Here is a 25,781-nt window from a genome sequence, read left to right as displayed (position 1 = left end):
GCCAGAATTCAAACACAACTGTCATGTTTTGGTTCTGATTGGGTTGGGTTTTGCTTTGTTTTTGTTGGGGTTCTAGTTTTGAGTTTGTCATGTTTATGTTCTGCTTTCCTTGTCTTCCCTAGTCTTGTTAAGCCTTGTCATGTCCACCTGTGTTTGCCTGCCCTTCCTCATGTGTCAACCAATCAGCACCCCCTACCACTTGTGTCTTGCCCAGCTGTGTCTAATCATTCTCAATTAGTGTGTGTACTTAGTTATCGGTTTTCGCTTCAGTTCTTGTCGGTTCATTGTTCTTGTTTCTGCACGTCCATGCTGCCATTGTTCTGTTTTGTCTTGTACCGTTTTCCCCTTCTGTATTTTGTTATTCTTAGTTACCAAGTACCCTGATTGCCACTTTTGTTTTGTTTGATTAAATTTACTCCTTTTTGAGCACCTCTGCCTCCCTGCTTGTTCGCCTCTTGCACTTGGGTCCTCCGCCACACTTCATAGCCGTGACAACAACAGGTCTTACATGCATTAGGCTACATTTCACTTACTGTAACATGATTGCAACAAGGCATATATGAGAAACAGATGTTCATTCAAAATGTTATTTTTTCAGTGAAGTGCAAAGTAACAGTTAACAAAAACACTGATGTGTGCACATCGACGTGAGTCGTCAGATGCACAAAGAATGGAGCCGGTGGACAGAACACCCATGGAATAAATAACTATCAGTCGAAATGTATTACACAAACATTATACAAGCACACTGGAACAATTCAGAAGCACTTTATGCTACGTTCACACCAAAATAGGGGGAAGCCTTCCGCTGGTGTGGTAAAGGAGCCTACTTACCCCCTGTAAAGAAAAATGTATAATATATGTTTTGAGATTCTTCAAAAAGGTTCCCTTTCCTTTTCAACGGGTATTTCAACTTCAAACATCTAGAACAAAACAGAAAAACAAAATTAAGTCGTCTGAGTTTTTTGATATGTAGAGAGATTAGAGAGTTGAGATTTCCTACTGCGTGTACGGTCATTGAACACACCGAGAGTCCACTGCAGAATCTTTTGTTTCTCCATAATAAATACTTTTTTTCTTGTTACAAAACCTCGTTTCTAAAACTGCAAAACTCTTCATGTATTTATTGAAAAACATGCGTTGAACACACGGCAGGGGATACATTTTTTTTACGGGGGAAGTGTCATGGCTGTGTTGCGCTCCAGTTGACAACAGACAGGACACTTTGTGTGAGGTAGTCCATCCGCGAAGCCGATGTGGCACATATTTCAGCGCCAAGAAAGTTCACATTTTTAAAATTTGGCGAATAAACGAATGTGTGGATTTCCCCCCTGCCGCACCCCCACCACATTAAATACAATACAGTTGCGCCGCCTAAAACGCTTCCCCTGCTTTTGGTGACTTGTTGTCACTCATGTATGTAAATCTAACGTTAGTAGATTGTTTTCTTCTTGGAGATGTGCATGCGGCAGCTTGGCAGGTGATTTAACATGGGGTTTTAACAGTTGCCATCATATTTCTGGGAGTATAGAATCGTTCTGGCCCCAAATCTTTTACTGGTACGTAGTAACGGACCGTTCTGACCCACTTTCACTCCTGCCTCTATGGCTAATCGCAATTGCTAATCTGTCCTCTTACTATCCTGTCTCCGGGTCGGCAATTTGGGCAATGCTGGTCTTGGCCATGTCAGCAGCTTTGGACGCTCTTCTAGGGTGACCAGATTTTGATTTCCAAAAAAACTCAAGATACTTAAATAATACTTGAAAGTTTACTGAAAGATGCCATACATTCTAACTATTTTTAACGTATGCCTTCTCTGTAGAAAGTAAAACGATAAACAACTCTCTTTTGAAGTCTTTCTTGACAAAAAATAAATAATGACATAATGTTTTACATCAGGGGTGCCCAGCCTCTTTTGACCCAAGATTTCAGGGATCGAACGCACATCTCCAGTTTGGGAGTTCAGAGTGCTACCAATGCAGTTGAAATAATGAGGGACGTTAAAACAAAAACTGAGATCACATGGCTGCACAAGTGCACCCAAACACACGCTTACAAATTGGGATGTGGCCGTGCTTGGAATAAAGCCATCATGTTTAATATGTTAAATGTGGGTCAACACACACCTGGCACCATTTATAATACTTCTGATTAATTCCAAATCATTTAAGATGGCAGCATGTTTACAAGCCTCTGGGGTATCAGAACACTGGGTGGAGTTGATGAGGAGACATTACTTATATGTACTTAAATTAGATTTTCAAAAATTTTAACAACTTTCTTCTATATCTTATCACCACCTGATTGAACACCATTGAAACACTTTTTATTTTCCATTTCTGCATGGCCAAAAGTTAAGGCTTCTTCACAGTCTTCTATTGTCGCTGCACCTGTAGCCTAACGACAATGAGATGACGTCATAAGATTATCATGCTCAAATTAGAAATCGTGTTATTAACAGTGTTCCTGAGTGACGCATTTCTTTGTGACATTGTGGGGCAATTAAGAGGTGAAGTCCCTTCTCTTGTGTCCCTCGTTTCTCCTTCTGTCTCGCTGCCGGTTTTGTGTACCTCGTCGTCACGTTCCAGCACACTTGTTCAAGCCATTGACCCTATTAAGTCTTGTCCCTCATCGTTTTTTGACCTTGTTTTTTTTGCCGTTGTATAAATCAATTGATCATAGAATGTCAAGTCTTCTTTTGGACCTTACTGTTGTTGACAGACAAGGTGCAATTATGAGGCTCTTTTACACTCACAAACCGCCGTTCAACCACAATTGAACGTCGACCGGGTGAGTCACTCGTTCTCTATCTCTGGAAGTCCACAATTAATGGCCTCTTCGCAGCCTGCCATTGTCCCTGTGCCGGTGGCCTCTCGATGACAGCCTCGTAAGATTAGCACATGCAAATTAGAAGACGTGTTTGGGAAGGTTGGAAAGAGCCGCCCTGCAGAGAAGTGACGCATGTTTCTTTGTGACAGTGTGGACTGATTGAAGCCGCTTCCTAACTGCAGGGTGTGACACTCACTACTTTGTATTGCGATACGGTTTTATACCTCTTACTTATGCCCCACTGCACAAAGCAAGGCAAGCTCACATAAGTTTGGCATCGGCTCGTCATCAACACCATCAAACACCTTAGTAATGAATTAAAACGCAGGATCAAAAATGTTATAGTTCACTGAAAAAACAAGTGAAATTTTGAAACTATTCAAAATGAAAAATCTCATCAGTAATGACGGACAACCATTTTTTCTGACAAATGACAAGAAACTTAAATAAAAGACTGACAGAAGTAGGTTTCATCCGTCAGTGTAATCGTCACTAACCGGGTGAAGTATCGATGGACCTCTCAGTCCATCACTGACGGATGGCCATTTTGCTGACGAATGACGGACAGTCTGTCAGTACTGACTGAACGCCCTCCTCTGTCTGTCGGTCCTACAATAGTGGTGACAAAGTGTGGTTAAAATAACATGATGGACTGATAATTACAGCTTGGTTTGTCTAGAAAAATGACAGACTGATGAAAACGGAATGGTGCCCAGGATGCTGACGAATGACGGAACAACAACATTTTGCAAATTGCCCACCTCTGGGTAATAGTGGTAATGTGGTGATGAGAACATAATTCACCCACGGAACCTTGGGACGAAGGAGGAGTTGGATGGGATGAAAGGATGAAAGGATAAAAGAACAAAATGTTGGTAGGTCTGTGAGCCTCGCGCAGAGTGAGTTGTTGGTGTTAAACGCTGAGAAGCTGATGTCAATAAATCGCCGGTCTTTCTAAGAAGTAATGTAGAAAAAGAACTAAATGATTTGAGGATATCAGATGGAGACTTTGATGTCAGAGGACTAAGTGTGTGGGGAGATCTCTTAACAGAAATACGCAACTATCAGTCGCAGCTAGAAGGATAACATATTTTCAAGGTTATATCTACTAATTTATTTTAAAATGTCATCTATATCTTCAGGAGGGTAAACGGACTTCGATGGTCGTTGATAAATTATATATCGACGGCCAGCTATTCCGAAACCCAACCTTGACCCCTTGGCTGTTCTAACTGATAATTGGTAGAGCCGAGTATTGTGTGATTATTTGACGTATGTATATGTATGTGTATGTATATGTGTATATATGTATATATATGTATATGTATGTATATGTGTATGTATATGTATGTATATGTATGGATAATGAGTTACGAAACTGAGAATATGAATTTATATCATGTATAGGCTATAATAATAATAATATTGATAATAATAATAATAATATAAAAATATATTCTTAAAAAAATAAAAATAATAATAATAATAAAAATAATAATCTCGCTTAGGTCACCATTTACTGGTGTATTGTTATGTTGAATCCCCCACAGATTTCCTTCACACTCACTTCCCCCCACGTTTCTTCACTATTATACTTATCTACTTGCTATCTCTCTCTTTATATAAATTATATAAATTGCCTAATTACTCTTTTGCTATCCTACAATATGTTAATATTAATAAGCAGCTTATATAGATGTATACATAAGACTGAGTCTATATTGCTCGTATGCAGAAATTAGTTCTGGTCTCCTGGAATGTGTGTGGCGCTCGCTCCCAGGCAAAAAGAATAAAAATTTTAGACCATCTCTCAAAATTTAAGGCAGATATTTGTCTCCTACAAGAAACCCACTTACAAAAATCAGAAGAAAAATTATTTATAGATAAAAATTTTAGTCAAGTTTACTCTGCCTCCTATAATAGTAGACAAAGAGGTGTCTCTATACTTATACATAAGAATTTATTCTTTACTCTAAATAATATAGTAACAGATTTAGAGGGCCGATATATTATTATCCAGGTAACTATATTTAATAAAGTATATACAATTGGTAATTTATATGCCCCAAATAATGATGACCCGGATTTTTTCCATGAATTTTTCTCTCGGTTACTCGATTTAGCAACAAATTCTACTATTATTATTGGAGGTGATTTTAACACGGTCTTAAACCCGTTAATAGATCGTTCTAATAATACGATATATACAAGGCGATTACGATCCGCTAAAGTAATAGATGAATATATGGAGGATTTTGGCCTCAGCGATGGCTGGAGACTTCAAAACCCAACTAAGAAGGAATTTACTTTCTTCTCTGCGGTGCACCGATCATTCTCAAGAATTGATTTTTTCCTTACAAATAATTCTATTGTTGATAAAACTGCTATAAAAATACATTCTATAATTATAAGTGATCATGCACCAGTCTCCCTCACTCTACAAATTGACTCTACCTTTAAACCTCCCCCGATATGGCGTTTTAACATCTCATTACTGAAAGACGTAGAGTTTGATAAAATTATTAGAAGGGAGTGGGCAGATTTTTTGGAAATAAATGACTCTCCAAATATATCTCCATCTCTTCTCTGGGAAGCAGGAAAAGCGGTAATTAGAGGGAAAATTATATCATATTCAACTTATAAAAAGAAACAGGATCAAAAATTAGAAAAATACCTGGAAGATAAAATTAAACAACTAACGGATGAATATGCATTAAACCAAAATAATCAAATATGGATAGAACTACAGAATATAAAAATACAGTTAGATAACATGTTATCTAAAAAGACAGAGTTTATAATACAACAGTTGAGATATAATAATTTTGAACATAATAATAAATCAGGTAAATTCCTGGCAAATCAACTTCAACGGAATCGGGAAAAATCTCTTATAACGGCTATTAAAGATATAAATGGTGAATGCACACAATCACCAAAAGAAATTAACCATATTTTTTTATAACTATTATCGAAATCTATACTCAGAAATTAATAGACCTAACCCTGAACATATTGAGGTATTCCTAAATAGCTTAAATATACCTCAGTTATCTATTGAACATAAAGATATTCTAGATGCCCCGCTTACTATAGATGAGTTGTATCGTGCTTTAGACAGTATGCCTAATGGCAGAGCACCTGGTCCAGACGGCTATCCGGCTATATTTTTTAAACATTTCTGGTTAATGTTTGCTCCATTATTTCTAAGAGTAGTAACTGAAATTAAAAGTAAGGGTGATATACGTCAAGATATGAATATAGCAGCAATTAAACTTTTATTAAAGCCAGAAAAAGACCCCACCCTCCCGTCAAGTTACCGACCGATATCACTAATTAATACCGATATTAAAATTATCGCTAAGGCCTTGGCATCTCGACTAGAGACAGTAATCTCGACAATTATTCATAGCGATCAAACAGGTTTTATTAAAGGCCGTCATTCTACTAATAATATTAGGAGGCTCTTTAACTTGATTAGTATGTCACAGCGGTATGATAAAAAGGCAGTTGTTATTTCGCTGGATGCAGAAAAAGCCTTCGATAAAGTTAACTGGTCCTTCCTCTTTGCTGTCTTAAATAAATTTGGCTTCGGGAAGTCATTCATTCAATGGGTCTCAATATTATATGATTCTCCTAAAGCTACAGTTACTACCAATGGGATTACATCACAGAGTTTTACTCTACAAAGGGGAACAAGACAAGGGTGCCCAATGTCTCCTTTATTATTTGCTATATTTATTGAGCCGCTTGCATTAGCTATACGTCAGGATAGACGGATCCAAGGAATCCACTCCGGGACAATAGAACATAAAATTAATCTATATGCCGATGATATACTACTCTATTTAGAAGAACCTGCTATCTCGCTAGGGGAAGCATTTAACTTAATAACTAAATTCTCTCACTTATCAGATTACTCTATTAACTGGACAAAATCAACATTATTACCTATCACAGAAAATTCATGGAATCCTACAAGTCAGGATCCACACTACTCCTTTCCTACAGGTAATTTAAAATACTTAGGTGTTAATTTTTCACCAAAGTTAACTGAATTAACTTCTTTAAATTTTTTACCGTTATTGGACAGTATCCGTAGTGATCTGGAGCGCTGGAATAATCTTCCGATCTCTTTAATAGGACGGATAGCTACTATAAAAATGAAAGTTTTACCAAAGATTAATTATTTATTTTCAATGATTCCATTTAAACCTACGTCTAACTGGTTCCAATCGCTGGACTCTGCTATCATAAAATTCTATTGGAATAAAAAAAAAGCTAAAATTAGTCTATCTACTCTTCAGGAAAGTAAATCTAAAGGAGGTTTAGAGGCACCAAACTTTATGTACTATTATATAGCTAATCAACTACAATATCTTGTGCTATGGACACAACCCCAACAGAGATACTAACTGTTGGTTGGAATTGGAGCAGAAGGATTGTAATAATCTTAGACTGTTAGATTTACTCTTTATTACAAAATCAATAAAACGACATAATTGTTTTAAAAACCCAATGATAGCCGCCACCCTGACTGCCTGGTGGAAGGCATTAGAAATTACAAACTCCCAATTGGCGCCCTGTGAGCTCTCTCCCATTTGGCATAACCCCGACTTTCAACTTAATAATCAGTCGTTCCATTTAAGCTTATGGGAGCAGAAAGGAATTACACACCTTCATCATCTTTTCTCAGATAATAAGTTTATATCGTATACAAACTTGGTCCAGAAATATGAAATAAAAAATGGAAATTTCTTACATTATCTGCAAGTTAAAAATATGGTTAAGAAACAAATCCCAACACTTCAGGATAAGTCAATTGGAAAAATAAACAATCTCTCAATATCGACCAGTGGTTAAACTTACTAATAAATTATATCTCAATGGAAAAAATCTCTGCCTTAAATAAAAATCAAGTATCAAGATTTAAACAAATATGGTCTATGTACATAGAATATTTTAATCTTAATTTGGCAACTTAATCCTGCCAAGATTCTGCCTGTTAACGAGAGCCACCACATCGTTACAACTTCTGTTTTCGCTGCTTCTGTATTTGGTATTTTGTATCTGATTGGTTTTATTTTTATATAGTCAGGAACCTAGTTGCTGCTAGTGGGCTCGAGCACACCACACTATACGACACTATACTCACTAACTCCTTAAGAGTTATTTCTAGTGGGCACTAAGCATCAACACTTGGTGTTACTGCATGCTATTAGTCAATTTTCTCGACGCCGTCCCCCGTGGTCGGGCGGGGGTGGTTCTGCCCCCCGTTGTCCGCTCGGTAGCGGTTGTTGTCTTGGCCGCTCCCTGGGCCCCCTGTGGGGTGCGGTGTTGGGGTGCTTTCCCTGGTGCCCGGGGCGGCGCCGTCCCGGCGCGGTCCGCTGCTCTTCGGGGCGGGTGGGCCTCTGGTGTGCCCCGTGGCTCCCTCTCCCCTCCCCCTTCCTCCCCCCCGTCGCCTCTCCCTCCTCGCCTCCTCCCGCCCATCCTCCTCTGCCTCCCGGTCCCTTTTCCCTTGTCGCCCTCCCCCCCCCCCCCCCCCCCCCCCCTCCTGCCCTGCAGCCGCCCTTTCGCCTTCTTGTCGTCGGCCCCCCGCCCCCTCCCCCTCCCTCTCCCTGGGCCTGGGGCTCCCTCCCCGGCCCGGGCGTCGGGCTCCGGGGGCCGGGCGGGGGTTTGAGGCCTGCCCCACTCCGGGAGAACTCCTGGCGCCCCGGGCGGGCTCCGGAGGCTCCTATTGTGGTGCCAGATGGGTGGGGTGGGGGGCGGGTGGGGGTGGGGGGTGCTGGGGGACGGGCGTGCCACCTACACCCGCCGGGTTGGGTGAAGCCCCGCTGGTCGCTCCTCTTACTCACTTCACTAGTTTTGCACTATACACTTTGTAAATATACACATAGGGCACACAACACATTTCTTGGTGGGGTGGGGAAGGGTGGAAACACCGTCTTCACCCTTCAACTCCCCTCCAATTTTAATGCACTTCATGTCCAAGGGGAGGGGTGAGTTGGGGCGGGGAGCCATCAGAGGGGATGGACTGCAGTGCCTGGCAGCGCTGTGGTCCCCCCCATCTGTGTCCCTGCCCCACCACTTTGTCCCTCCTTTTTTTTTTTTGGGGGGGGGGGGGGGTGCGGGTGTGTCGGTGTAGGGGAAATTTTTTCCCTCTGCTCCGACTCACCTGCTCCCAATTTTAATGCACCACACGCACACACTTGTATATACACTGGGTGGGGCCACATTCACGGTGTAAGGGTAGAGTTCGCCAGTCGGCGAGCTGGCGGACTCAGTAACAGGGTTAGGTGTCACTAGTACGCTGGCATGACGACCGGGGCCTCTCCCCCACCGGTGGGGCGCTGTGGGGGCCCGCTGGGCCTCGTTCTGCGGCCTTGGGCTCGGGGGTGTGGGCCGGGGCTGGGGCGGGGGTGTTCCGGGCGTCTGGGTCGGCTCGCCGACCGGTGTCCGCTCGGGTGGCTTGGGGGTGGCCTTGGTGCTGCCGCGGCCTGGTGGTTTCGGGGGGGGGGCTCGCTTTGCTGGACCGCGGTTGACGGCTTTCTTTCTTTGGTGGTGGTCCTTATGCATGCCAGATCCGTCGCACCAGCATCTACTGAAACTCAACAGAAGTAGCCTCTCCCTCCCACAGCCCCTTGAATCAGTGGGTGCTGGTGTCTGTGGATCTCACTTTGCTTTATCTATCCTTCCCTCCTTCCTCTTTTTAGTTTTTCCTCTGGTCACTTGAGATCTCAATTTATTGGAAGTTTGAGGCTTCTGGGGTTGGCATAAGACTCTGGTTTTGTAACCACGCAGGAGGGGTTTTGTTGGTGCTGGATTTCACTTTGATGGATTGGATGTACTGGCTTCTATGGATCTCACTCTGCCTTATCGATCCTTCCCTCCTTCCTCTCTTTAGTTTTTCCTCTGGTCTCTTGAGATCTCGCTAAATTTGCTGGAATTTAGAGGCTTCCGGGGTTGGCGTAAGACTTTGATTTTGTAATCATGGGGAAGGCAGGAAGTGTTTGGTCGGTGCTGGATTTCACTTTGATTTATCTTTCTTTTCTCTTTATTTTTTCTCTGACCTTTTCTCTGGTCTCCTGACCATTTAAACTTCACGACTCTGGCAAGATTCTGAAGTACCAGGTTAAGGCGAAGGGTAATGGGATATTTATAAGGCTTTAGGTGAATTAATGAGTATAAATTTATACGTATTTGCACGCACACGCACGCGCACGCACGCACGCAAACGCACGCACGCAAACGCACGCACGCAAACGCACACACGCAAACGCACGCACACACAAAAAAAAAAAAGAGCAATGATGATAAGACGTTGAATCGGTAAGACTACCGAATGAACAATTCTGAGCTCTTAAAAAAAAAAAAAAAAAAGAAAAAAAAAAAAATCGCCGGTCTTTGGCTCCGGACTTCAACACTCTGCCTCCGACTCAGGCTCTAATATATATATATATATATATCCATCCATCCATTTTCTTGACCGCTTATTCCTCACAAGGGTCGCGGAGGGTGCTGGAGCCTATCTCAGCTGGCTCTGGGCAGTAGGCAGGGGACACCCTGGACTGGTTGCCAACCAATCGCAGGGCACACAGAGACGAACAACCATCCACACTCACACGCACACCTAGGGACAATTCCGAGCGCCCAATTAACCTGCCATGCATGTCTTTGGAATGTGGGAGGAGACCGGAGTACCCGGAGAATATATATATATATATATATATATATATATATATATATATATATATATATATATATATATATATATATATATATATATATGTTAGTGCTGTCAAAATTAATCTGATTAAGAAATGTAATCGTTTGACAGCTCTAATATATATATATATATATATATATATATATATATATATATATATATATATATATATATATATACATATATAGACGTATATAATTTTAGTTATCTATGTAGATTCATGCCCCATCCCTGAAAAAAGCCACCTGGTTTGGCCCAAACCTGCTCTGACACATTTTCCTTTCTTCTGACCCAGCAGACATATGTAGGGGTTTTCCGAACACGTGAGCTACACGTGCTACATGTGAGTGAGTGAGCCAAACACCAGGTGCGGGCCATAAAAATGTCTTGTCCGCAAGATTTATGAGCAGGAAGGTACACATGAGCTTGCGTAACCATGAAGTTCATGCAGAGGTCAGCTTTAAATTAGACCAAATGTTGCGAGCCTAAGTTTACGTGGAGTAACAGTGCCCCCAATGGTCACAAAATAGTACTGCACCAAGTTAAACTCCTATCTTGCAGTGCACTCTTGTGGCCAAAGACATTCATATGAATAATTAGGCTAATTTTTAGGAGTGGACACATTTTGTAGTGATCCAATGCCGTTAGCTACCTTAAGATGTTACGCCCAAGGAAAAAGTTTAGGGGTGGACTCTAGTCAGGCTATATAAACCAGTGCATCCCGTTGTCCGACGGATTTCTGATCCCTTCTGGCCAGAATATATGTCTTGTTTGTATGTCTGTGTCAAATAAATCTTTTTGTCTACAGCTTGAATCTCGGCCCGGCACTCTGTTACTTTTTTTCTTCTAGCTTTTGAGTTGTTGAACTTCTCCTTCAAAGCGAATACAGGCGAAGACTCTCCTTCCAACACCCGGGATGCATAATATACGATCACTCTTGGAGAGGACAGTCGGAGCGCCCCACCCCCCCACTCCCCGATATATCTCCCCTGAGCGTCGGCCCGGCGGGAGGGCAAAGGCGGCCTCCGCCGGGACGTAAATCTCGGTCCGGCCGTCTGCCTCTCGTCCGGGCCGACGAAACAACAATATATATATATATATATATATATATATATATATACAGTGATACCTCGGCTGACGAACGCTTTAGCTCACGAACTTTTCGCCTCACGAACATTAAATTCGCGAGAATTTAGTCTCTGCTGACGAACTACTTTTCGGCGGACGAACCAAACCACGCGGTCGAACAGCACCACGGTGGCGGCCACGAGAAGCTGACGCACGCTCACGGCGTCCCAGTTCGTCACCCCCTTTCTTTTAGTGCGAACGCGGTTTGTGTTTGATAGACATTTTGAGTGTACTTTTGCTATTATGGGACCGAAAAAGACCCCACCACAGGCTAGTGTTAAGCCTAATGCTTACCAGCGAGGGACGGCGATTCGGTGGCGCGTTTGCATTGTAGTCAATGGAGTTCGCGCCACTAAAAAAAGCGAAAGTGCCATCACGTACCTAAAAAAAGGAGAAAATCGTGCCACGGCTGTTTAGTCCCAGGAAAGAGGTGAAAGTAATTGGCGGTGCTCACTTTTTGTTGACTCGCTAAAGTGCTCCACTTCCTTGTTCACCAAGGGACACACCTCCTCCGCTCCGGTGAGCACGAAAGTGCGAATGAGCGACAACCGTTCCATAAACACTGTACGCGGTGAAACGCTCGCGAATGAAGTAAGTCTACCATTGCTACTATCCTTAAGAACTACCATCACAAAGTAAAATAAAATGACTTTATTATACAGTATAATTTATTTCTTTAATTACAATACAATAGGACATTTATTATACATAAAATAAGGTATATTTTTGTGTAGTTTTAAGGCTTATTTAGTAGAAAATTATGTTTTATAGGGACCTGGGAACGGATTATTCTCATTTTAATGGTTTCTTATGGGAAATAAATGTTCGGTGTCACGCCGCCACCGGCGTGACGGCCCATGCTTTTATCTTTGTGTTCATGTTTCCTGTATTACTTTGAAAATCCTAACTCTCCTATCACCCCAGGTCACTTACCCTTCCTGCCGCTCCATAATCACCGGTCCCCGCCCATGATAATGAACACCTGCCACCAATCAAGACGGACAATAAAAGCCACCTGCATTCTCCCCTCCGTTGCCGAAGTGTCACAGTCAGTGCATGGAAGCGTCCCACAGTCCTCGAGTCCTTGTTCCTATTGCCTTGTTGTTTTGCCTTGTTTTTGTGCCTTATCCTCCACAGCGGAGCGCCCTTAGTTACCCCTTGTGCCTTGAGCCTTGTTTCCTCCCTAGCGGAGCGCCTTTTGTTGTCCCCTGTACCTTTTGCCTGTTTTTTCCTCCCCAGTGGAGCGTTTTTAGTTCTCCACTTTTTGATTCCCCTTTCTCCTCTCAAGTTGAGAGTAGACAGCTGTTGGCCAGAAATAAACCTATTGCCTTTGTGGCCTACCTTTATCCTACGTCTGAGTCCTACCTCTCCTCGTCGTGTCAGTACACTTCGGCCAGCATGGACCCAGCAGGAAAGGTCGAGGCTGCGCTACAGGGCCTTGAGGTCCGGCTTGCCAACCAGGAAAAGGTTCAGCAAGCCGTGATTTCGCAGCTGGAGGAGCTGTCGAGCCAGGTCCACGAACTGGTGAGCCAAACGCGGCGTCGAGCTCCAACCCCCACCGGACAGCTACCCCTCCCCGAACTCTCCGTCCCGACCACATCATTCACCGGAGTAGGATTGAGACTGGCCTCCCCAGAACGATACTCCGGTGAACCTGGACAATGTCAGACTTTTCTCACGGAGTGTGACATCCATTTTGAACACTCACCACAGGCATTTTCCACAGCTCGGTCCCGGGTAGCCTTCATGGTGTCCCACCTGACTGGACGAGCCAAGACCTGGGCAACCGCGGAATGGGCCAGGGGCTCCTCGGTCTGCCAAAATGTACAGGATTTTCAAGCCGCCTTGCGCCAGGTCTTTGATCCCGACAACAATGACCGAGAGAAGGCACGAGCATTGACCAACAAGGCAAAGAACCCGTCAGCGATTACGCAATCCGCTTTCGCACCTTGGCCACAAACAGTGGCTGGAACTCCACAGCATTACAGGACCACTTTCTGAAAGGACTCTCACCCGCCATACAAGAACTCCTGATTCCCGTGGACCTTCCAACCGACTTGGATGCTCTGATCTCCCTAGCGATTCGTGCTGATCATCGCCGACGGGAGTTGACCAAGTCCAGCGGGCACCATAGAAGGGTGGAACCAACCCCCTTGTCATCGCCAATGGAAATCGAAATGCCACAGCTCATCTTGCCTCCCCGACCAGCGCCAAGGGAAGTGCGTAACGTCGAGGAGGAACCCATGCAGCTTGGTCGGGCCCAGTTAACCACCGAGTAGCCGCCAAGAAGGCCGCTGCTTCTACTGTGGTGAACTTGGTCATCTGGTGGGAACTTGCACCGTGAAAAGTGGTTCACCGGTGAGTTTCCCGTCACCCCGACCTGCTAAGACACAAAGAATCACGCAAGCCCAGATACACCACCATGCTATGACCATTGACATGCCAGCACTCATCGACTCCGGTTCCGACGAGAGCCTCATAGACTGGGGCCTCGTTAAGCAAGTACGAGCCACCACCGAACCCCTTCCCCGGATCATCCAGGCCAGAGCCCTGAATGGCAAGGAGCTCTTCAGCATCACCCACATCACCGAACCCCTGGAAGTACGAATTGGACAACATATCGAAAATCTCCGTTTCCACGTAATCCAAGCTTCGTCTCCCACTTTGGTTCTGGGACATCCTTGGCTACGTCAACACAACCCCCAAATCGACTGGAACTCCGGGAACGTACTGGAATGGGGAAAAGACTGTATGGAACACGTCTTGGACCAATCAGCGACCAGTGCATCCTCAGCCGCAGTCAACCTGGTGACCCTTGAGCCTCTCGCCCCTGAACCTTGCGTGTTGCAGCTTCTTCCCCCTGAGCCTCGCCGGACGCAGCTCGAAGACCCTAAGCCACGCCAAGTCTCTGCATCGCGTCACGCCAAGTCTCTGCATCACGTGACACCAAGTCACTGCATCACGCCGTCAAAGTCAAAGCCGTCCACGCCAAAGCCGTCCACGCCGAAGCCGTCCACGCCGAAGCCGTCCTCGCCTAAGCCGTCCACGCCGAAGCCGTCCTCGCCTAAGCCGTCCTCGCCTAAGCCGTCCACGCCAAAGTCTACCACACCACGCCAGATCGGCCAAGCCTGCCACGCCTCGCCAAGCCTGCCACGACTCGCCAAGCCTGCCACGCCAAGTCTGCCACGCCTCGCCAAGTCTGCCAAGCCTGCCACTCCAAGTCTGCCACGCCTGCCAAGCCTGCCACGCCTGCCACGCCAAGTCTGCCACGTTTGCCACGCCTCGCCAAGTCTGCCAAGTCTACCAAGTCAAACCGGTCCACGAGATTCCCGAGGTACCTTCCAAACCTGATCTTTCGTTAAAATAAAGTCTGTTATCTGGAACATCCTGAACGGCCCCGACGGGACTCTCGTCTTGCGTCGGGGACGCCCTCCTGAACTGCCTCTTGCCTGGGACGGATAGGTGGGCCGTGTTCAAACCTCCGTGCCCCCTTCCGCCCGCCCTTGTTTTGTTTGGACTTTTTATGTGGAAGGCCGTCATGAGCCGGCCATTGAGGGGGGGGGGGGGGTACTGTCACGCCGCCACCGGCGTGACGGCCCATGCTTTTATCTTTGTGTTCATGTTTCCTGTATTACTTTGAAAATCCTAACTCTCCTATCACCCCAGGTCACTTACCCTTCCTGCCGCTCCATAATCACCGGTCCCCGCCCATGATAATGAACACCTGCCACCAATCAAGACGGACAATAAAAGCCACCTGCATTCTCCCCTCCGTTGCCGAAGTGTCACAGTCAGTGCATGGAAGCGTCCCACAGTCCTCGAGTCCTTGTTCCTATTGCCTTGTTGTTTTGCCTTGTTTTTGTGCCTTATCCTCCACAGCGGAGCGCCCTTAGTTACCCCTTGTGCCTTGAGCCTTGTTTCCTCCCTAGCGGAGCGCCTTTTGTTGTCCCCTGTACCTTTTGCCTGTTTTTTCCTCCCCAGTGGAGCGTTTTTAGTTCTCCATTTTTTGATTCCCCTTTCTCCTCTCAAGTTGAGAGTAGACAGCTGTTGGCCGGAAATAAACCTATTGCCTTTGTGGCCTACCTTTATCCTGCGTCTGAGTCCTACCTCTCCTCGTCGTGTCATTCGGAAGAAGAACTTTTCGGCTTACACACACTCTCTGGGAACCAATTAAGTTCGTGAGCCGAGGTATCACTGTGTGTGTGTATATATATATATGTATATATATATATATATATATATATATTAGGGGTGTCACGATTCGCCAACTCCACGATTCGATTTAAATTTCGATTTTGGGGTCACGATTCGATTTTTTTTTCGATTTTTTTTTTTTTTTTTTTTTTTTCCGCTCCCCCACTTTATAACACAGAGGCATATGCTTCTGTAGGCTAAGGCTAGTCTATGATCATTGGTTCTATTCATTGTACAGTAAATCTTATTTCAAAAGATCGGCTACATATAGGTGATGCAATTTCCATATTATTTTTGTGTAAATTTATGTAATATATGATAATTGACATTAGGCAGGAATGATCAAATTCAAAGAATTTATTTACAATATAAAGTTAACCGTCTTGTTCTTACTGAAGTGTAAAATAAAAAATAAAAAAACAAAAACAAAAAGTCACAGTGGGTGCCTGCCATCTATTGACTGTTTTTGGTTACAACAGTGTGCTGTGCGTTCCTCTTAAAATAATGTGCAATGTGCAACAACAACAAAAAATATATTGTATCCAAAGTCATGGAACAAATACAGCCTGAACAAACTATATCCCAACATTTACAGTTGCTGGGCATACTGTAGCGTGGTTCAAGTACACTAATTAAATGTTTGAATCCAGCGTTTTCCAAGGCTGCAGGTCTGCTGCTATAAATAGACCTATGGATCTGGCGTTTCGCGCGAGCTGAAGTGTGTGGAAGTTTCACTGTAAATGAGGATGAAATAGTTGGTTGGACCGTTGTTTTCCCACTTCTAGTTGAATTTGATAAATCTAAATCTTTGTGATGCCTGCGTAAATGTCCCGTCATGTTTGTCGTGTTTCCCGTTGTTATAGGCTGGCGGCTCGGGCCCGCCGCCGGCTCCGCTCCCCTAGTATGTATGTGTGTGTTTGTGTCGGCTGGTGCCCGTATAATGGTACTTCAGTTTGAATGCGCCAGCGCGACACTCTGATTGGAGGACTGTGCCAGCGCGACACTCCGATTGGACGACTGTGCCAGCGCGACACTCCGATTGGACGACTGTGCCAGCGCGACGCTATTGTGTATCCGTGTATTATACCCCTATTGGTTATTGTTGTTTCTCCTCCGTTCTGTCAGTTCTGTCAAATGCGGTTATTATTTGTTCACCTTCCACTTTCACTCCCTTGTCAAACCCCTGCCTGAAATTTCAATTAAAACTACTCAGATGTTAAAGTCGACCCGTGTTTATCTACTCTATATTTTCTGTTATTGTGTTACTTCCCTTCCCCTTGACGAGCCGGGCGTAACACCGTGGCCGAGTACAGTACGCGCACATAGCATATCTTGCAACTGTGGTCTTTTTATCGACAACGTGAACGTTGTCGACATAACTCACCGGGAACGCAAAATGTTTCCAAACTGGTGACGAGAGAAGCGGGAGCGGCTTGAAGCACCATTGCTGTGTCTGTCCGCGCTTGCCATCATGACTGCAGGAGAAGTCAGCTAACAAGTGCCGTTAGCTAGTAGCTGAATGGCTGCGTCTCATTTGCTTTCCTGGGAGGTGGCGGTGGCGGCGGTGGCGGCGGGCGCGGGGGGGGGCATCGAATCGTGTGTCCTCTCTTCTATTTCGATGCTCGAAATCGTGACGTAATTTCGATCGATTTCGATAAAAAATCGAAATCGTGACACCCTTAATATATATATATATGTATATGTATGTATGGTCTCAGTTTGGCAAAGACAGAACATAATCGGGGAAGATTCTTTTTCTTTTACCACATTGTTTTAGGGTTTGCATGTTTCTTTGTTTCAAATAATTGTTTGGCTAAGATTCAACTTCAATTAAACAAATATTTTGGTTGCAGTTAAAACTCACCTGATGTGCCATGTGACATTGGCTTCATGGATATTTTTATGTGTCACAAGAATCAACACAGCTTATAAAGGGATTGCTCGACATCGTCCTCAGCAGCCTCACAGCCGAGTTCAACCTTTTCTGTTTTTTTGTTTTTTGTTTTTTTTAATGATATTTGTCAGTACCGTATAGATGTTAGTACTGTATTTTTCTGTCATTCTACAGATGAGCACTCTTCGCTTGCTGTTCCTCTTTTGTAGGATCAGTGGACTCTTGACTGGAGCCGTAAGTTAAAATCCTAAATAATAGATAAAACCCCGATTCCAATGAATTTGGGATCTAGAGTAAAATGTGAATGAAACCAGAATGCAATGACTTGGAAATCCTTTTCAACCTACTGTGTATTCTAGTGTTCTAGTCAAGCTCAAACCAAGCGAGACCAATACATTATAGGGACTAGAGTACAGAGACAAGACCAAGACGTTGAGACCACAACAAGACTAGACCAGCACCTTTTTTTTTCTCATTAATGTTTGCAACAAAAGCAATTTCTGCTATGCTGTTTCTGACATAGTACAATAAAACAGTGGGTGTGGCACTCCAGGCGAGACCAGAAAGGCAGGACAGCACCTGCCTTGTGCATTTCTTACCGATCACAATAGTACTGGCCTGGTCTCGACTGGTCTTGATGAAAAATGCCGAGTCCGCCCTATCCGAGACCGAGACAACACCAAGTAAAAAGGCCTTCGATTATGAGACAAGAACAAGCTCCAAGTGGTCTTGAGACCAAAACTGATCTTAAGAACTCCAACACTACAATTCTCAATTAGATATACTATAAAGAAGATATTGAATGTTTAAACTGTTAAACTTGGTTGTTTTTGGGGGGGAAATATTCCCTTAATTTTGAATTTGATGCCTGCAACATGATCCAAAAAGGCTGGGACAGGAGCATACCTTTTCCTTATTTCCTGTCCACATGTGGACACAACATCATAACTTCATTCGAATTAGGTTTTGTATAAATGAATTTACCATTGTGTTTGATCCATTGGTATTTTCATTTATGTCAGTTTTCTGTGGTTTAATTTTAACAATGTGCTTCTTTACAGTGGTCTCAGTTTCAATGGAAGGGTAGGTAGCTGTGTCTCAATAATACTTTATCAAATGAATAATGTCTGAGCTTCATTTGAATTTCATACCAAATTCAATTTAAATATCTTGGTTTCTTCTTAAAACAACAAATGAACTGCAGACACCACCTGTCCTAAAGGCTGGAGTCGGTTGGGAGATCACTGTTACATCTACCACAATCGTGAAAGGACATTTTCAGATGCAGAGGTAAGGAAGACTTTGCTGTTAAGCGGTGAGGGGGGAAATAGAACCAGTGTGCTGCAATCGGAACTCTTTCAGAGTCAAAATGTCTTGCCAACTGTCAAATGAATCAACTCAGTCATTTGTTTTGGCTCTTGCCTGCAAGACTTTTGGTGGGAATCTGGTCTCCATTCACAATGCCCTAGAAAACGCATTCGTTCTTGAACTGATTCAAGAGGGTGGTGATGACGACAGAGCTTGGATTGGACTCTATGATGCATTTTTGGTGAAGCATTAGACCGTACAAAAGTTCTGATTCAATCATATCACTTCTGTTGGATTCGTAGACAGAACAGGGGCACCGAGTGTAAAAACTGGTGTATCTTGATTTTCCTGCCGACACAAGCCTCAATGTACCGATTTGGGAACTTGGTGCATCTCTCTGTGACATGCTGGGCATGCCACGGGACCAAGTGTGTTCCATTAACATGCGTCTGGCCCACCTGGCAATGTAGTAGTTGAAAGTACACCAAACTTTACGCCTGCTAAGAATTGATGCAGGGAGTGTAACGTCTCCCCAAAGTATAACTTTATTCTTATAATATGATAGTTATATTTATGTAATGTAATAAGTTATATTCTTGTTTTTTTGTTTCATCATTATATTTATATTTTCATTATTTATTGGTGTGACTGATTCAAATATGACTCTGTCTTCCAGGATAGTGACTTCATACGGACTGATGGCACCGTTGTGGATTTCACCGTTTTCAACAGTGGAGGAGAGCCTGATGACACTGGCAACTGCGTACAAATTTCTGGAAGCGGTACGTAAAATCAGTGATTAAGTTGTGCTATCAATATAATCCTGTAATATTTGCTACTGAGTGGTGGAAGTACTACAGTATGTACATCGCCAAGAAATTTAGAATACAAATTGCAAAATTGTAAGTGGTCTCAACACAAGCAACTATATTCAAAATGTCAACTTACATTAAGTAGTGAAGAAACACAGTCACACATTTATGTTAGTCATCCGGTGTACGGAGTTGCTTTGCCCGCACACCAAGGAAGGGCAGACTTGGCCCTGCCCACCCACAAAAGGGGAGCCTGCCCAGCACCGATCCCATCAATAGGACAGCGCCAATGCCCAAGACAGTCTGCCAGTTTTACCGAGGAGCCCTGACCAGCCTCCAAGAGAAGGAAAAGGGGACGGTGGGACCGAATCATTGGCCCCCAAGCTAAGGGCCACTGCAGTCACGCAGCCATCCAACTCACCCAAACCACACAGCCCCCAAAAGTTGTACTAATTTTGAATACAGATATAATTCTCATAGTTGGATAGGCAGGGAAGGTCAGAAAAAGGCAATGAGGCCAAGAAAAACAAGATTTAACATTTTAACATGTATTTATTTCAGGTGGATTTTGGCAGGATGAAGTCTGTGATGAGAAGGCTCCATACGTTTGCATACAAGATGTGAACTTTTGCAATTGCCGTGGTGGCGACTGCCAACGGGGTATCATTGGTTGGTTTGGCGGCGACTTTAGGCGCGGCTTTGGCCGCCGCTAATTCCTTTAGCATTCTGTCTTCTGTCACAACGTATTTCCCGAATTAATGATGACTCAGTGTGACATTATCAGATTTTTGCGGTCTTTAGTTTTCTAGTCATTTAGTCTATGATGAACTATTTTCTTCCTCCATCATGCTCAGTTATTGATAACACACGTACTCATGAATAAATACATCGACCAAACATGTTTCTCTTAATTTTCTCAAACTTGTATAATGCACTGTATTGTTTACAGAATGTCTGTAACAAATCCAACACATTCAATGAACAAGATAATTGTTGCAAAATGGTAGAAAGTGGTCATAAAAAAAGTAGGACTGCCTAACATGTATTTACCCTGAGACTTCCCATTGCCCAAGATAATCTCCCAAGCATGATATCCATCCACCATTTTGTTTACCTCTTTAACATTTCCTCCTTAGTTTGAAATAATTAGTACACCACACGATAAGATTCAATGTTTACAAAGAATCAGCCCTTGAATTCGTCATAAATGGGAGTTTAAATGACCAAGGACGAAATGCAGCAACCGGCATCTTTGCCATTTTTGGACCACGGCGGCTCCCGTAGGTTGACAAGTGACAAGGAAGTTGCTCGTAGCCAAAAAAATGAGTCGCTGGGTGAGATGTGAAGTAACTTCCTTTCACGTTTGTCTTAGATTGACAGCTAAAGTTAGCCAATGACAATCGGGATGGGGGGTGGGGGCGGTCAGATGCGGTTCCTTTGACATACTTCCGCGGAAGCTAGCCAGAACATGCTCTTACCGCGGACATCATTTTTCTGTAACAAGTAGTGTTTTGTCGGTCACGACCGATTCGTTCTTTAGAACGAATCTTTTCAGTGAATGTGAGTGAACGGGTCACTTCTTGAAGTGATTCTTTCTTCTCTCAGTTCATTTGAGAGCAGCCACGCTCATGCCGTCAGTCTTTGCGAACGACCAATCAGAAGCTAGCGTCACACGTGGGCGGGATTTTACTACACATGCAGCCTCACTATTTGTGTTTAGGAACGAGTCACTGGGGAAGCTTCCCGTTCGCGAGACGTGAACGGATCAGTGAGTGAACGAGTCAGTGGGTTAACGTGTTACCACTTCCGGTTCAGGAACGAACGATTCAGTGAGTGAACGAGTCAGTGGGTTAACGTGTTACCACTTCCGGTTCAGGAACGAACGATTCAGTGAATGAATGTTGCGGCTGTTGCCATTTCCGGTTCGTGAACGAGTCATTGAGTGAACGTACTGCCATGCCAGTTCAGTGAGTGAGTGATTGTAGTCTCGCCAGTTGCAACGAGTGATTCACGATCAGTGTTGCCAGTAACGCGTTACTCGAAAAAGTTGCTTTCTAAAGTAACTAATAGTCTAACGCGTTACTTTATTCTACAAAGTAGTCTGATTAAAGTTACTGTCCAGAGAATCAATGCGTTACTCCACATTTTCATGAAGAATGCAAACTATCTCACTGTTGTAACAGTCACAAACAACTACTGCTAACTACGAAGATGAGGCAGAAGTCATTGATCACCACACTGAATTCAGCCATGGTCTGGTCATGAATGGTTTGCACATTCAAAACAAAAGTGATGATACTTTTACTACTAGTTTTATTAACCAACAGGCACACAACACAACAAAAAAAAGTGTGCATTATGGACCATAAAAGTGGTAAAAAAAATAATTTATTTCCATCCTCAACTGGTCCGTGAAGCATTATGGGATGAGGTCGTCTCCGCCCTCTCGCCAGGGGGAGTGACGTCAGACAAGCCACGTTTTCAGTAGGGGTGGAACAAAAAAACGATTCGACCGAACCATCGTTCGTCAAGGGGAGCTAAACGACCGTATCGGTTGCGAGTGAGGCTTTATGGTTTTCATAACAATAGCAAGAGTTCTGCGCCGTGCTCTACTTGTTTTGTTTACATTTCAGTAGCATCACCATTCAAGCTACTTCCGTGTTTCCGTGCTCGCGACACGGCGCGCGCGCGCGCAACGAGTGACAACATACAAATGGAGACAGTTAGCAGAAGCCGGTGCCGTACATCTCGGTATTTCCCATGGCTATCGAGTCCTCTCGGTGCACTTGTATGTCCCGGGCCGGCGTTGGTACTGCGCGCGAGCCAAAAAGAATAACTCCCGTGACGATCCAATGCATGGATTCAAACGACACAGGTATGTCCCACAGCCAACACACCAGCTAAGCTAAAAGCACACTGCAAGTATCTCATTTCTCAGTTTGTGGCTCCCTGTCAATGTCTACAACTAGCATGAGCAGCAGATAGGAGAACTGAGACGTTCCCGCGATTACGACAGCCCAAAAAACAAAATATAAACAGTAGTGATTCTGTGGTCATCATCGTGTCTCAGATTAAAAAAACAAAAAAAGATGTCATACATTAACCAAAAATGAAAGTGATGACAAAAGAAAAAACAATTGTTAAATACAAAAATTGTTGATTAAAAAGGGAAATGAACTTTTGGAAATATTTTTGCATATATTAAGTGGTTAAAATGTGTTTGATAGATTTATTGTTCCATAAGGTGGCTTCATATTTCTTTTGGCTGGACGGTAGGTTTATTTCATGTCTTAAATTTATGTTTCTGAAATACTTCACAATGTGCAAATATTCTGTTTAATTGTGTTGGTGTCTGTCTAAAGGTTAAATATTTATATTTAACATTAAATTATCAACCTTTTGTTTTCCTGATCCTTATTTTGAAGAGAAAAAACAAACAAACCAAAAAACAATTATAACTGTCAATAACTACTAATAAATATTTAAACTGATACATGTGTACACACTGGAATAGCGGAACAAACAAACAATAGAGGAATTTAGGGGATTTTCATTTTCAACCTGGATAGATTTTTATTTTTTGTTTTATAAAAAGTATTTACGTTACAAGAAGTCAAGAGAGACTGCCTATTTTGTTTTTCATAAAAAAAACCTTTATTTTCATGTTAAAAATGCACTTTCAATAAAGTATTTGGAACTCCGTTTCTACTGCATTATTTTTATGTTGATGGTGTTATCGGCAGCTGCTGAAAGTAACTAAAAAAGTAACTTTTAATCTAACTTAGTTACTTTTAAAATCAAGTAATCAGTAACGCAATTTAGTTACTTTTAAAACCAAGTAATCAGTAAAGTAACTAAGTTACTTTTTCAAGGTAACTGTGGCAACACTGTTCACGATTTGCCAAGGAAGAAATTACTCAAGGAAACGCCACTACTTCCGTGCTGGCGGGGACAAGCTTTCATTATCATGTGTTTCTCCAAGCTAACGGCTAATGTGGTGTCCGTCCACATACTGGGTTGGGGGCAAGCGCATAAAAACAAAATAGAGCGAGTGACAGTCTCTCTCTCACCAGCACATGACGGTGTGCCCCGCGCTGCAGCAGCGGGGAGATGACGTTGTTGGGGTTATCTTTAACGGATTTATTATCCTCTCTGTGTACTGTTGGTGACATCTACTGTAATCTTTTAAATGAACTGATTCTAGTGATTCAGTTCACCTAAAAGAACTGTAATTCCCATCACTAGTAGCAAGCTGGGTCTGCCGTTGCCTTTTTGTGGATTAAAAAAAATGTGATGCAAAGCGACATATTGCAATGGGAGCCGCCAACACGTCTCGTCCATGCTGACACAGTTGACATCTCTGGAATTCCTGTAAGTCCTCACATTATAACGTTCACACGATCACATGTTCAAGTGAGTGGGAAAAATTTATTTTAATCAAGTCAAGCCACACACACGCAACACATGCATGCGCAATTTGTAGAACATCACACACAGTGATGCTGTTATGTTTGGGGTGTGATTGTGGACCCAAATGCGAGGAAGCAGGGTGAGGAGGCAGAGAGGTCCAAACGGGATTTTAATTAACAAAAAGCTTGCGTTGCCACACCGACAGTACAGTGTGTTAAGTACCATTGTACCAATAAGTATGAAATGTGTGAGAGAAACTCTAAATGCAGATTTCATTAGCAAGAATGTGAATATAAATTTTGTTGAACGATTGGGTGAACAAATCTTTTGAACGGTTCTTTTAAATGAACTGATTCTAGTGATTCAGTTCACCTAAAAGAACTGTAATGCCCATCACTAATATAGATCAGTAGTGAATCACGTCTGAGGCTAGGAAAGTCGGCTTTGTTTTTAAAACAAGAGGGCTAGCTAGAGACTAAAAACACGCCCCCTAGTTACGAGGCATACTGTCTAATAATTGCTTATTTTCATACACTTCTATTACAATTTTGACTTTTGTGCTGCTTGGAAACGAAACTAGAGACCTCAAGGAAGCTATTTGTAGAGAAATCTCAAAATGGACAAAAAAACGTCTAACTGTCTAATGCTGATGTCAGACTACGCGTTTTTTTTGTCTTACACGACAGTTACGCTGTCACATTCCCGACAAATTCGCTCCGTGTCGTGGATGAGGCGTGTAGTCACACTGCACGTCTGAACGCGACAAGACACCAGCCGATCATCGTTGTCTTGCCATGAGAGACGCGTCGGCCACTGTTTGTCGGGGAGGTGGGACAAAAAAAAAAAAAAAAGGCAAAGACAGGGAGTATTTGCGTGAATGGCGCAAGTGTGATGTGAGCGCATTGCTTGCGCTCCCTGCTCCGCAATAGTGTTTAAAATATTATTTAGTAGCCAACACTGTATTTTAATTTATTTAGGCCTATATGCGGCGGGGTAATTATAGCAGATTTTGTTAATTAATTTGCGGGATGACATCTTGTTTTATTATTTTATCAAACACTGAAATATTATATTGTTTGAGTATTTTTTTTACTGCTTCATTTATTCATATTTGACTTGTTTTAGTACGGTGGATTGGATAGTACGCCACTCACTCCGAGGGGGGGAAAAAAAACATTCAAGTGAGAGCGGGTGACAGTTAGCGGCGAGGCCTGGCCCGACTATATGAAAATGTGATCGATCCTCACTAAATATGTGCCCATCCCTACTCATATGCCCAAATCTCTGAAATTATTAGAACAACAGTCACAATATATTTTGGTCCTCTATTCACGTCGCCGTTGCCTGACGGGTTGCACGGATGCGTGCACGCTCCATGCAGCTGCAGCGGGGCGCTTTTTTTTTTTTTTTCCCCCCCTCGAGATGCACCTGTCTGGCCCCATCCCATGAAATATCCAGGGGATAAATAAATAAATACTTA

At 43.3% G+C, this 25,781-nt stretch overlaps 1 protein-coding gene across 1 annotated transcript in view; it reads right to left on the bottom strand.

The window, feature by feature from the left end:
* Positions 1-3,417: 3,417 nt before the first annotated feature.
* LOC144005431 (galactose-specific lectin nattectin-like) overlaps positions 3,418-25,781 on the bottom strand; it is a 35,525-nt gene continuing 13,161 nt past the window's right edge. Inside the window, exon 9 of the mRNA XM_077503592.1 lies at positions 3,418-3,438. The gene's annotated coding sequence lies outside the window, so the exon portion shown is untranslated. The remainder of the gene's footprint in view (positions 3,439-25,781) is intronic.

The sequence above is a fragment of the Festucalex cinctus genome, chromosome 17 (assembly GCF_051991245.1).
Source record: "Festucalex cinctus isolate MCC-2025b chromosome 17, RoL_Fcin_1.0, whole genome shotgun sequence".
Taxonomy (NCBI): domain Eukaryota; kingdom Metazoa; phylum Chordata; class Actinopteri; order Syngnathiformes; family Syngnathidae; genus Festucalex; species Festucalex cinctus.
This window is presented reverse-complemented; position numbering and strand designations above follow the sequence as displayed.